The 14,855-nt window shown below is 38.2% G+C and overlaps 1 protein-coding gene across 7 annotated transcripts in view; it reads right to left on the bottom strand.

Annotated features, from left to right (window-relative positions):
- PTGER3 (prostaglandin E receptor 3) overlaps nucleotides 1-14,855 on the bottom strand; it is a 179,114-nt gene that overhangs the window by 83,074 nt on the left and 81,185 nt on the right. The window lies entirely within an intron of this gene.

Raw genomic sequence — 14,855 nt, 5'->3', positions numbered from 1 at the left:
TGAGAAGGGAAGAATATTCCAGACAAGAAATGGCAAGTTTAAAATTGGAGTCAAGAAACAAAGTAGTTCAGAAGAGTATAGTTCAAGGGAAAGGAATGATTAAGTTAAGCAAATGGTAAAGGTCATGATGGATTTTGTAAGCCTTGTGAAAGAGTTTGGAAAACAACGATACGCACCATTAACCGAAAAGAGAAAAACGTCAAGGACGTTTGTGCTAAGACTTGAGTTGTGTGGTCATTGATGCATTCCAACCTGGGCTGCTCATATTTTGATCAGTTTGTCATCTGTTGAGAGATACTGGTGGGAAGGCTAGTAAAGATATGGATACTCCAGAGCAGTGTTGTTCAATAGAGTATTCTGTACGATCAGGTAACCACTATACACATATGGCTACTGAGAATTTGAGATAAGGCTTGTGCAGTGAGGATGGTAATTGCCTTTAGCTCAGTGGGTAATAAAGGAAAAATAGGGATAGGCTTTTTGGGGATTAAGTGCTAGGAGATATGGGAAGAACTCCAAAATCCACTCTGCAAATCAAGAGCAATATTAAGAACATGGCCAAATTCAGTGACATCAGGACAACCAAATCTGAAGACTGAGTGTGTCGAAGTGCAGAGGCATATTCCTGAATAGTTTGGCAAGAGTTAAGGAGCAGAGCAGGGTTGTAGGAGAGTCAGAAAAATTCTTCTGGACCTGATTCACTGAAGTAGCCTTGCCTTAGAAACATAAGGTGTGGTCTCCCCAGGTCGATGTTCATTGTTCTTAAAAAGAAACAGACTGAAATCAACACCCTACAGCCTGTGGAGAGATTAATTAATTAACCAAGAAGAAACAAAGCAAAAGACTCCTCGAAGGTCTTTCTTCTTGGGCTTCTAGAAATGTAAATATTTGCCATCACAAAATGGCCACCATTTATAAATGAATATTAGTCCAAAACTATGAAGAGTTATTTTTTCTTTAATGTTTATTTTTATTTTTGAGAGAGACAGAACATGAGTGGAAGAGGGGCAAGAGAGAGGGAGACACAGAATCTGAAGCAGGCTCCAGGCTCTGAAGTGTCAGCACAGAGCCTGATGTGGGGCTCGAACTCATGAACTGTGAGATCATGACCTGAGCCAAAGTTGGACGCTTAACCATCCGAGCCACCCAGGCACCCCTATGAAAAGTTACTTTTAAATAAATACTGGTTTCTTTGTCTGCAGACCTAGACTCTAAAATTATTCAGGCAACTGATGAGGAAGGACTGAAGCAGGTTTGTGGGACTAGTTTCTTCACCTCACTGACTCAGAAGTTCCTCGTAAGTAAACTCAGGGAGTGTCCCTCTTCCAGGCGGGAAATGAGCATTCTCCATTAGTGAGCCACTACTTCAGACAAAATCAGACTGAAAACACATAAGAAAGTCAAACATGCAAGAGATGTATTTTAGAGTGGAATTCTGTTCCACAGAGAGGAACTGATATAAATTTGATAATTATGCCTAACCTTTCACACATAATACTGGATAATAAATTCTAGCACTTCATGCTGTTCTTTAAATTTATTCTTTTCTTTCATAAAGATACAATTAATTTAATGTCAGTGTGCCCCAAACAACTAAATGTTAACCATCCATTACACGCTTAATTGTTTTCACCTTTGTCTTATTTTCACCCTTTTTTCCCACTAGTTTATGCATATTTATATTTTCATTTTCCACTCATTTTTTATTCTTTTAGTGGTTATTTTTTTTTGAAAGACAGAGAGATAGACAGTGTGAGTAAGGGAGGGGCAGAGAGAGGAAGATACAGAATCTAAAGCAGGCTCCAGCCTCTGAAATGTCAGCACAGAGCCTGACACGGGGCTCAAACACACAAGTGGTAAGATCATGACCTGAGCCAAAGTCAGATGCTTAACCTACTGAGCCACCCAGTCTCATTTTTTAAATAATAAGAGAAAATCACAATAAAATGGTCAAAAAATTTTGCAAAACTACATTTGCTCAAGACAAATTTAGAGATACTCCATAGCCTATAGGAAGACATAGTAAGAAATAAATGTTTATTAGCTGATTATAAATCTCCAAATTTGGCATAGGAAAGGACATGCATAATAATGGTGCCAATGCATAATTCACAAAAACACATAGAAAAGACAAATGTATCAAAGCCAAGAGTAGCCCCTTCCGTTCACTCTATTTCACTACAATTTGCCCTTTAGTTTAGATTCCTTGAATATTTCTATGTGATGGAGAATCACACCAGTGTACCTTGAGCAGGGAGATGTAGAGAAGAGTTGAAGATGATTGGGCAGCTCTGGTAAAGAAAAGTAGCAGAATACTGATATTTACTGAGCACCGCCTATGTGCTTAAAGATGCAGTGAATTATCTCACTCTTCACAACAGCCCCTTGGCTCATCACAAAAGTATTTCTTTGGCATCTGCAATGTGCCAGGTTCTGTGCTTGGTAAAGACAAGGATGGAAAAGATCAAGCCAGTCTCTGCTCTTGTGAAACTCATATTCTAATTCAGAAAACAAAGAAAGAAGTAAACAAAGAAGCAAAAACAAGTTACAAATTAGGATAGGCACTGTAAAGGAAACAAATTAGATAAGGTAGAAAATAATAAGAGAAAACTATCACAGATAGGAAGCATAAGAAAGAGAGCTTTGAAAAAGTATTTAAGCCAGTAACCAAAGGAAGAAACAGAACTATATATGCAGGAAATTGAGAAAAAAAAGTGGAATAGCATGTACAAAAGTCCTGGGGTGAGAAAGATCCCTATGTCTACTGAGAAATGAATAAGCTGGGGAAAGAAGAAGAAAAATCATTAGAAGGCCATCAGTAGTGACCTTGCTGAGAGACAAGTTTTGTGTGGATTAGAATAGCAGTACTCAAGATGAAGCATAGTGAACAGTATCGAGACATATTTTGGAGGTAAGATATATTTTACAGTAGTACTTGTCACATGGGCTTCTTTTTTTTTATTTTTTAATTTTTTTTATTAAAAAAAAATTTTTTTAATGTTTATTTATTTTTGAGACAGAGAGAGACAGAGCATGAATGGGGGAGGATCAGAGAGAGGGAGACACAGAATCCGCAATAGGCCCCAGGCTCCGAGCTGTCAGCACAGAGCCTGACGCGGGGCTTGAACTCGCAGACCGCGAGATCATGACCTGAGCCGAAGTCGGCCGCTTAACCGACTGAGCCACCCAGGCGCCCCAACCACATGGGCTTCTTAGTATCCCCTACTTTAACAGATGAGAAATAATCTAAAAAGTTAGGAGATTAACCAAGGGTCTTACAGGAAATAACTTCAGGATGGGGGTTATGAACCCTGCCTTCCTTAAAGTCCTTTCCATGCATCGTACTTCCTAGCTTTATTAATTCAAGGTCAATGCAGGTTTACAGAATCCTAAAAGTAGAAGCTTTTGCCAGTCTAATGATTCTGAATTCAAATATGCTTTAATAACCTAGACAGCATACAGATTTTTAGTTCACAAATCCATAACTTCATTTCATCTAAAAAAGGCACCAAGTTCTACAAGCTCTCCAGATATAGTTGTTCTGCACAAAATACCAAAACACTTTGCATTTCTTCCAGCGATGTGCAGTGTTAACACCATGTATATGAAAATTTTTCCATTGACTAAAGCAGCAATTTGTAGCAATTGTGAACCATATGCTGTTAAGTCTAAACTGGGTAATTTCAGTGACCAACCCATTTTTTCATCTTTGCTAAAAATACGCCTGTATCCTCCCATATTTAAAATGGCCCTGGTTGCTGAAAATCTCCGACCATGCCAAGTAAGTCAACACAAGAAAAAGGTTTAAAATAAGCACTTGGTCTAAAAAATTGAGCCGAAAAGGACTTTGCTCTCTAAACTCAGTACTTCTGCACTTAATTTCTTCATTTTTATTCTGTCCTTACTGTTGAGATTCTGAGGGATATATTAGTGCTGATTGCTAGTACTTCCATTTCTCCTTTTTCTCAGAATGTGGTGAGATTATTTTCCTCTTCAATTGGCTCAGCATGCTACTTGCTCTAGAAGCGAGTGGGTGCCTCTCTAAGGCTCTGCCTTTTGCTACCCCGGGCCCAGCCATGTTGGGAGCCTCGGTTAGCCCGAGTCTCTGATGGAGATGACCTGAGGCCCGGTCTCCACACCCAACCCCCCACAGGCAGGCTAGGTGAGGGCAAACAAACTTTTATTGTTTCAAGAAACTAAGATTTTGGGTTTTATTGTTGTTGCTGCTGCTAATGTATGCCCTCGTTTTCTTCACATTCTTTAGGTGAAGGAAATACAAATCTCCAAATTAGGGAAGTTTGACAGGCAGTATAGTTGGCAGAAGGTCAGGAAGTCTGCATTCAGATAATCTGTTTTTAATCATTCTTTGCACTTTGCCTGCTCAATGACCCCTCTTTTTTCTCAGCTGTAAAAAGCGACAATCATGTAAGTGCGGTATGATGGTTTGTCAAGTGCCTAGCAGGATGCCAAACCATAGATGATGGTTAAAATGAGAATAGGCATCCTTGAGAAGAGTAGTGGTTAATAGACTAAAAATCTAGAGGGATATATACCCATGTACTTCCGACTGAATCTGAAGAGACTGCAAAAATGGCAGAAAAATGGCCATTTATCCCCTCACTCCCCTCCTATCCCTGGAAGCTTCTCCCTAGTCACAAGTGCACCTTTTTGTCCCTTTCTGTGTACCTGATGCTCTCTGCCCTCCTCCAACTCCTCTGTCACAAACTGCTCCCAGGGAACAATGCACACCACTCGTCAAATCGTTCATTAAAGTAACCACGTTTCCCCAAGACTTAACTTTTGTTACAAGACTAAAGCTCCAACATAGTATTTTTGGCCTTAGGTGAAAAACAGCAATGGGAAACTTTTCACCTGAACCCAGGACGACAGAGAGGATGCCTCTAGCTTGTTAGGTCCACTAAGCTGGGTGGGTTTCCTGGTTAGTCTTTAGACAAGACTTTCATGAAGCTGTCCAGAGTGTGCTGGGAAAAGTACGACAGTTTGGCAGGGTCTTCTGTGGGCTCAGGACCAGCAGTGCTAGCACTGTGTTTGTAGACTCTTGAAATGGACAGGGGCCTTCTGTACTGTCTTCATACTAAGCCTCACAGCAATTCTGCAAAAGGGTGTTAAGAACTTTGTTACAGATGATGAACTGAAGCTTAAACTTTTACAGTCATTTCCCAAGTTCACATAGATGGAGAGTAGAGGAAGATGTATCCCAAACCAGCAACTCTGATTTCCAGGCTAATCCCCTCTTTCCCTTCACCAACACAGCTTTCTGCCTCTGGAGGAGTAAATGCAATGTTGTCTCTTGATCTTAATAGCATATGCTATCACAGAATGCAGATATCTCTTTTTAGTAGTAGATGGTAACATGAAATTATGTTTTCTACATTTATAAGATAACTAAAAGAGAGAGGGGGGAAAAGAATGAGAGTTTAAAAAAAAAAAAACTACAAATGTACTCTTGAAAATGAAATTAAGTTGAGGTATCCTGTACAGCCATGTGTTCTAGCTAAAAAACAAAATCCCACTGCTTCAGGTCATTTTCATCTTCTCCTACATGAAGAAAGACAGAAGGAAATGGGGAAGGATGCTACATTTTTAAGTCCCATCATTTTTCTAAGAAACTATCATTGTTTTCTGGTAGCTAATATAATTTCTAACATCTTATCTATTTGCAAACTGTTTTAAACATTGGAAACATCTTAAAGGTTACAGTGAAAAGACAAGATTTGTAGCCAAACAAACCTGGGTTTGAATACTAATTCCACCATCTAAAGTTATAGACCTTGGGAAAGTGAGTTAATTAAGCCCCACTCTAGAGATGGGCCTCAAGCTTCTCATCTCTAAAATAGAAGTTTACAGTAACAATCTCATAGAACAGCAGTGAGTATCATATGAGATAGTGACTATAAATCACTTATATATTGAAAAAATTTTAAATGTTACTTCTCCTTTCCTTTTGCATCATATAGTTCTGTAATTTTTATTCCCAAGTAACACACAATCAAGTGGATTTTATTGATTTAATAGATATTTGAAAGAAGGAGAGAAAGAAAGAAAGAAAGAGGAAGAAAGAAAGAGGAAAGGAAAGATGGAAGGAAGAAAGGAAAATTGCAGGCCAATATCCCTGATTAACATAGATGCAAAAATCCTCAACAAAATATTAGCAGACCAAATTCAACAGTACATTAAAAGAATCATGCACCATGAAAAAGTGAGATTTATTCTAGGGATGCAAGAGGGTTTAATATCTGCAAGCCAATCAATGAAATACACCACACTGACAAAATGAAAAGATAAAAATCATATGATCACCTTAAGGAGGGAAGAAGGGAGGGAGGAAGAGAAAGAAAAATCTTTAAGGACAACAGTTCTAAAATGAAGTGGAGATATTTTCCTTCTCTGAATGGTCTGTTATTGTTCTGTCAGCAGAGATTGGAAGCACTTGGAGTTATCCTGCCCTTGTCCTCTTTCCCCAGTAGTGACATAAGTAAGAGATATAAAAACTTTTTGTAACGCTTCTGATAATATCATGAGAAATTGGTCATTTGTTCATGAAGCAGAACATCCTGCTTGAAAGACTTTTAGCTCCGTTTGATTTTGTCATTTATTCACCACTGGAATTGTTACAGAAATATATTTTAGGGCCACTGATCTCATCCCTGTACAAAATTATACATTTATGTTTCAGACAACTGACCAGGTTTCTAATGTAAATCTAAGAGACAGAGGAATTTTCCAATGCCCAGTCTAAGATTGGTCTTAACTAAACCCTTGCTCTTTGTGCTACTTCCGGTAGCGATTTCTTCCTCATCTTGGAGGAGAACATCTATAGGTTTGGGCAGCTGTCTCCACCCTAAAGAAGGACTAGTTTCTTTTATAGTTTCATAGTCTTAAATGTGCAATGTGAGATTAAGTACATGGTAGGTGTTGTCAAATGGAACATATCAATGCAGTTCCTCTATTTCCTACAACCATTAGTATTTGGACAGATACCCTGGGTAATTATAGGCATTTATAATTAGGTTTTGATGGGGAGCCATTTCAAGAAAATGATTTAGTCAGCTGTGAACCAGATTGTTGGCCAAATCTCCCGCCCAACTGAAAACACAGCAAGGCATGTTGATACAAAGAGAACTTTAGAACTATGCTGAAAGTTCCATTATTTTGCCAAAAACAATTGCATCACTTCCTAGGAACATAATTACATGTCTCATGAACCTCTATTTTTCTTTTTAAAAAGTACAGCCAATGGGATTTTATTGGCACAACCTGTAGCTCAGGATCAGAGTCACAATATGTGCATCAAAAGCAAAGGCTGGGCAATGTTCTGTGTGATCATGAATAGCATTTAGAGGCCTCCAAAGTTCCAACATGAACTGGTGTCAATCGTTGGACATTGACATTAAAAAGACTAGAGAGGCATTTGACCCTCAGCCCAAGATGAGACTTTAAAGAGGTTTTTTTTCATGTTTATTTACTTAGATATATATATATATATATATATATATATATATATATATATAGAGAGAGAGAGAGAGAGAGAGAGAGAGAGAGAAGAAGAGGCAGAGAGAGAATCCCAAGCAGGCTCCATGCTATCAGCGCAGAGCCTGTCTTGGGGCTTGATCTCACAAACCATGAGATCATGACCTGAACCAAACCAAGAGTTGGGATGCTTAACCAACTGAGCCATTCAGGCACCCCCAAGATGAGACTTTAATTATCAGACAAAACAGAGATGCAAATGCCTGTTATGTTTTTTTGAAGGCTTATCCATGTACAACACAAAATTGTAATTAAAAATCTCCAAATAACCAAATCTAACTCAAGAAGGCAATGGCTGGACTACTATTACCCTCAGTGCTCACTACTAGCATCATATTGCTGTTTGAATGCCTCCTTCAAATGACTTTGTAAATCCTTCATTATCTTCTTTTAAATGGGTAGCATCTAGCATTCCTTAAACCTTCAAGCTCTAAGTGAATATATTGTTTTTATTTGGAAACTACCAGGGAAGAAACCTGACTGTTCAAAACAGTGAAATCAACTTAAGTTGATAACTTATGTACAGGAATTCCTACAACTCCTACTCTTTCCAACATAGAGCAATTTGACTTTAGTCTAATTGGGTCATTTATAATCTGCTACAAACAACACAAATATCTTTCCCAACACTTGTTTATGAGCTTTATGTTGTTTATTTATTTACTGGAAAAACTTCCAGGTATTTTAATGTCAGAAATATGATCACTTTTGAATTGTCTTTCCTAACTGGAGCCAGGGCTGGCATGCAGCATTGAGATTTTTATTCAGTCCCTAAACCCATTACATACAGAAGCTGCATCATTTTAGGTCTTATTATTTTGGAGTTTACATGTAGCCTCCTCTCTAAATCAACCAACACATCTGTTATGGGTTGAATTGTCTCCTTTACCCCAATCAAATTCCTATGTTGCAGTTCTAACCCCCAGTATATAAAAATGTGATCTTATTTGAAAATAGGGTCATTGTAGATGCAGTTAGTTAACATGAGGTCATACTGGAATAGACTGGTCCACTATGACTGGTGTTCTTATAAAAAGGAGAAAATTGGATATAAGACACACACTATGTGGGGTGATATGTCTACAAGCCAGGGAATGCCAAACATAGTTAGCAAACCACCAGAAACTGGGAGGGTAGCATGGAACAGATTCTCCCTGATGCTCAGAGAAGGAACCAACCCTACCAACTCCTTGGTCTTTCAGTCTCCAAAACTGCAAGAAATAAATGTCTGTTGTGTAAGCCACCCAGTCAGTGGTTCTTTGTTATGGAAGCCTAGGAAACTAACACATCTTCTTCACTAGTGTGCCAGCGAATAATCTCATTAGTGATTCCTTTTTAATCCCTGCTCCTGTGTATTAAACGGGAATATGTGCATGTTACCAGTGATCCCAGGAGTTATCTTCAAAATGATGGCTATTTTTAAAATGGATATCTCTAAGCATTCCTTTGACCTTCCAAAAGATGAAAAATGGTGAGACATGGAAGGAAAGCAAGACACTTTGTCTTCTTCTTATACCTTCCTTTAAAAAATATTGTAGCAGCCCACTGGGTACATACTAATGTATGTACATCAGAATGAAAAACATTCTGATAGAACTATGAGCATCAATCATAAGTGCAGCCAATTGGGCATTCAACTAACGTCTTTAAGGTGGGAGCTAAGCAACGGAAGGATTTCAAGTAAGAAAATAAACAATGAAGTATCTTTGCTATCAAGAAGGAGAGAAGGCCATGGCTTTCATCATTTGGGAAACCAAATAAGATCCACAAAAACAAACTACTGCTTATAAAATAGAAAAGGAGGTAGTAATATCAAGGGAAGATCAGTAGTTAGCACCTGGATTGAAACCTTGACTTTCCTTGTCCTAGAAGAATTTGGACTAGGCAAATTTCCTACTACCACTACATTCCCAGCTTCCAGATCTTTGAGTCACATTTGATATGTGTAGTTGTCAAACTACTGATGGCAATTCAAGTTAACTTCTTAGAGGACAGTTGGAGATTTGCAAAGAGCTTGTAGCAAAATTTCTTGGGGCCCTATTACGATCATGTGTTGCTTTGGCACACATGTAATTCCTATCAGATCCAGATTCCAGCCACTTACTCAAAACTGAAGCATCCTGTAAATGCCTTTCTTGGGGCCCTATTACGATCATGTGTTGCTTTGGCACACATGTAATTCCTATCAGATCCAGATTCCAGCCACTTACTCAAAAATGCCTTTCTTGGGGCCATATTTTACCTCTGGGGATTTATAGTGGTCTTAGGAATAATGGCTTCACATGTATCATCTCTAATCTTTGCAGCAACCCTACAAAGTAGGTGTTACTTACCCTGATTTATAAATAATGAAACTGAGGCTAAGGGAAATTAAATATAGAGTCTCCAAGGTCACATAATTACCTAGTGTAAGTCAGGATTCAAATCTAGGACTGTCCAACCTTAAAGTCTGAGCTATCTCTTCAAGCTTGCACTATTCTGCCTTTGAAGAAATGCTGGATCCAGTTAGAGAGCAATATTTCAGTTTGTTATTTCTCCTTGAGTTTCTAAGATTGCATTTAAATTTTTGTCAAGTGAGATAAGGTTGTGGCACTCTTTCTCAGCTTTGTCTGTTACCTCCACAGAATCTCTGCCAATGCCAAGTGTAAATTTAAACTAGTTATGTGCCTAGAAAGCCAACCACTGAATGGTTATTCTGAAAGTGTGGCTAACTGCCTGCCTTAAGTAACATATGGACAGTTTGGGCCTTGAATAATCTTGAATGATTGCTTTTGCTGAAACTCATAGCTCATTGTTGCACATCTTCCTTCTGTTCTTTCTTTCACCAGCAAGGACTTGTTGAATGTCAAGTCTATGTCATACGCCAGACATGGAGATGAAAAACATATTCCCTGCCTTGGCTATGCAAAGGAGATGGGTAAATAAACCAACAAATTAAAGCACAGACAATTATTTTATCATTAAGATGTCCTACAAGAAGTGAAACTTGAGCTGAAACTCATGAAAGCCGAGTTATGGTTAATCATATTGAGAAGAGAAGGGAATATCTAGCATAGAAGGAACAGCATGGGCAAAGCATAAAGGCATGGGATTTTAGTTTAGCGTTGCTGGAAAATAGGCTGATGTGGAAGAAGACAACAGATGCTCAGCAGAGACTAGATTGTAGAAAGTTCTCTGGACTAAGTTTTCTTAACCTTACCCTGAAGGCCATAGGAAAACATTAAGGATGTTAAGAATGAAAACAACATGAACAGATTTTCATTTCAATAACAAAATTTCACAGTGACAGAAAATGTGGAGGATAACTGGAGGTCCCAAGACCGGACACAGGACACCAGTTACTGGGGTAAGTAAGACGGGAAATGATGGAAGCCTAGATTTAGACCATGGGTGTGAAGATGGAAAGACAGAATTAAGAAATACTTGTAGAACTAACAGACCTTAAAGGATGGTTAGATCTATAAAGAGGTGGGCACCTGGGTGGCTCAGTTGTTTAAACGTCTGACTTCAGCTCAGGTCATGATCTCATGGTTTGTGGGTTCAAGCCCCACATTGGGCTCTGTGCTGACAGCTCAGAGCTTGGAGTCTGCTTCACATTCTGTGTTTCCCTCTCTCTCTGACCATCCCCCACTCATTCTCTCTCTCTCTCTCTCTCTCTCTCTCTCTCTCTCAAAAATAAACACTTGGGGTGCCTGGGTGGCTCAGTTGGTTGAGGGTCCAACTTCGGCTCAGGTCATGATCTCACAGTTTGTGAGTTCGAGCCCCACGTCGGGTTCTGTGCTGACAGCTCAGAACCTGGAGCCTGCTTAGGATTCTGTGTCTCCCTCTCTCTCTGCTCCTCCCCTGCTCATGCTCTGTCTCTCTCTCTCTCTCTCTCTCAAAAATAAATAAAGATTAAAAATTTTTTTAAATAAGTAAACATTAAAAAAAATAGATTTTCCCTCTACCCCTCCGCTTAGCTCACGCTCCCTCTCACTCTCTAAAAGAAATAAAATGAAAACAAAACAAAACAAAACTTACAGAAAGGAGGTTAACTCAGCCATTTGTTTTCCTTTATTCCAAAGTCTTACTAAGAATATATTACTGTCTTTTCCCCATTCTCTGTTTATTTTCTTGGTATAATGTTCACTTAATTTTGCTTGAATATCTCTTATTCTTCACAACTACCAGAAGCATTATCACCCACTACCACCAACCCAGCAGTCAGCAAGTATTTATGGAGCACATATTACTAAATCATACTTTGTCCAATCTTGTAACAAATTTATAATCCTCTCTTTTATTCCTGAATTTCTATTAGTAGTCTCTGTTTGGTTTAATCCTGTATTTTTAGTGGACTGTGTTTTCCTTTCTTTTTTTCTTTTTAATTTGAGATAGCATGTGAGAGGGGGAGAGGGGAAGTGGGAGAGAGAGAGAGAGAGAGAGAGAGAAAGAATCTTAAGCAGGTGCCAAACTCAACGTGGAGCCCAGTGCAAGGCTCCAATCAATGACCCTGGAATCATAACTTGAGCCAAAGTCAAAAGTCAGATGCTCAACTGACTAAGCCACCCAGGTGCCCCAAAGGCATTGTGTTTTCTTAGTGTGTAATTTTTTCTTCCCTTCCTGTGCCATAGTATTTCAGTGCTTAAATTTTCTCTGTACACCTGCATTTTTAAAAATTATTTACTCAAGACAATGCTGCACAAATATTTCTAGTCCATTTTTAAAGCATTTAAAAGGATTTAACATTTAAGTTGTAAGTTAAATCAATAAACTGATAAAAACCATAATCGGCAACTACTTTCATTAGTAAGTTAACTTAACTTTCATTAAGAAAACATTAACTACTTAACTTTCATTAAGAAAGCAACTAAAGATTGTTATTCATTTGCTTAGGCTCTGGTGTACTTATTTCCAATAAATAAATAAATAGCACTATACTTTGCTCAAATAATTCACAAGATGAAAATTTTTTAGATCCTCATATGTGTAAATTATACTCATTTTATTCCACAGGCTATATATCTCAAGATACAAAGTTAAAATTCAGCTCCTGTACCACGGTAAGAAATGACATAGTTAACTAGAAGGGAAGTTATTTTGGGACACATGGGTGGCTCAGGTCATGAACTCACAGTTTGTGAGTTTGAGTCCCACATTGGGCTCCCCTGCTGACAACTTGAAGCCTACTTGGGATTCTTTCTCTCTCCTTTTCTCTACCCCTCCCCCTCACCAGCAGGGGCTGCGTAGAGAAAGAGAGGGGGACAGAAGATCTGAAGTGGGCTCTGTACTGACAGCAGAGAGCCCAATGTGGGACTTGAACTCAAGAAGCCCAAGATCATGACCTGAGCCAAAGTCGGATGCTCAACTGACTGAGCAATCCAGGCATCCCAAGACAAGTTATTTTAAATGCAGGCTTATATTTATCTTATTTATTCTTTTTCTAAAAGTAATAATTCTACACTCAACAAATATTTACAGTTGTTTTCAGAGCACCTGGGTGGCTCAGTCAGTTAAGCACCTGACTTTGGCTCAGGTCATGATCTTGCAGTTCATGAGTTTGAGCCTTTTGTCAGGCTCTGTGCTGACAGCTTAGAGCCTGGAGCCTGCTTCAGATTCTCTCTCTCTCTCTCTCTCTCTCTCTCTCTCTCTCTGTCTCAAAAATAAAATAAATAAATATTTTTAAATATTTATAGTTGTTTTCTTCAAGAAATCTAAAAGACTCCCTTGTATCACTCAAATTTAAAGACTACCTCAAATGGCATAACATAGACTTTTAACTATAGAGAACAAACTGTGGTTACCAGAGGGGTAGGTGAGGGGATGGGCGAAACAAGTCAATGGGATTAAGAGTACACTTAAAATAATGAGCACGGAGTAATGTATAGAATTGTTGAATCACTATATTGTACACCTGAAACTAATATAACACTATATGTTACCTATATTAGGATTAATTATTTTTGAATGGCATAACATCAAAGAGGAAAAGTAAATGGAGAAACAACTGTCCGCTAAATGCCACCCTTACCCATAGTGTGCATACCTAGTTGTCCTAAGCATTACTTACACAGATTGCAGTCTCGTCACTTAGCCTCTCCATCAAGTTTTTATTGAGTAAATTCTATGAGCTTTGCTCTGTGCTAGGCTCTGTAGATACAAGAGATACATAAAACACGGGTCCTGCCCACAAGGAGCTTACAATGTGGTTGGGAGTTTTGTTAAACAAACTATAAAAGCTCTTAAAAATACATTTTGTACAAACTATTTTTATATAAAAAGGCACTTCAGATAATGAAAAAGAAAAGCCTTAGAACCTGAATGAAATGCAGCCACATTTTTATCCATGGATGAGCCTAGAGATATTTTGAATTAACAAAATATTCAGTAAAAGGCTACATTAATGAAAAATATAAGCACAAATATTTTTAGGACAACAATTAAACATTTAAGTAATGATAGTAATTAAGAGTATATCAAGCTAGGTGTATTTTATACAGATGTTTAAAGTACCTGAATAATTACCATTATCTTTACAATACATTTCTTTTGAATGTCCTTCCAACTACTGAGAATGTTGAAAAAAACTTTTGTTCTCTTGGTTTATATGGCTCCTTTATAACCTGGGTTTTATTATTTATTTCATTTTTAAAAACCATTCTTATATACAGTAAAAATGTGGATTAATTCAACTCTTACTGAATTTTCATATCTTTTATGGACCAAAGTCCCCTTATAACTATAAGACACATATACACATTTACATATAAAAGATAATGACTCTAATTTTCTCCTCCTTCCTTGGGAGGATTTGGATAAACATAGCTTCTGATGGAAGCCCAATCATCTAATCCTAACATGCCCTGTTTCCATAGCTCACCCTGGCCCTATGCCATTTCTCTTCAGACTACCCAGCCCAACCCCTTCTGGATCAGAAGAGCTGGGTGTTTGCTTGTTTTTGTTTGTTTGTTTGTTTGTTTGTTTCACACTGGGCTGCAGTGGTGCTGTACTAAAGCACTGGTTCTGCAATAGGATGGAGGCGGGCATAGGCACGAGTTCATTGTTCCAAAGCAAACGTCATAGGTCTAAAATTACACAGAATATATTATACGTAGTCAGGAACCAAGTCTATACAAGTCACCTGTAAAGCATTTTAACATCACAGGTTTGTTTGCATATGTTTTCCACAGAGCTTCACAGTAGGTACTATAATTACAATAAAACTGTAGATCAAGCCCCATTTCTCCACACGTGACCTCTTTGGCAGAAATTTATTTTATTCTGAAGGCTAATTCTATTCTCAGCGTAATCTCATTACATAATTA

Source organism: Panthera pardus, unplaced genomic scaffold (assembly GCF_024362965.1).
Source record: "Panthera pardus isolate Hobbes unplaced genomic scaffold, ASM2436296v1 HiC_scaffold_11, whole genome shotgun sequence".
In the NCBI taxonomy this organism is placed as follows: Eukaryota; Metazoa; Chordata; class Mammalia; order Carnivora; family Felidae; genus Panthera; species Panthera pardus.
The sequence above is the reverse complement of the archived record's forward strand: the minus strand, read 5'-3'. Positions and strand labels throughout refer to the sequence as shown.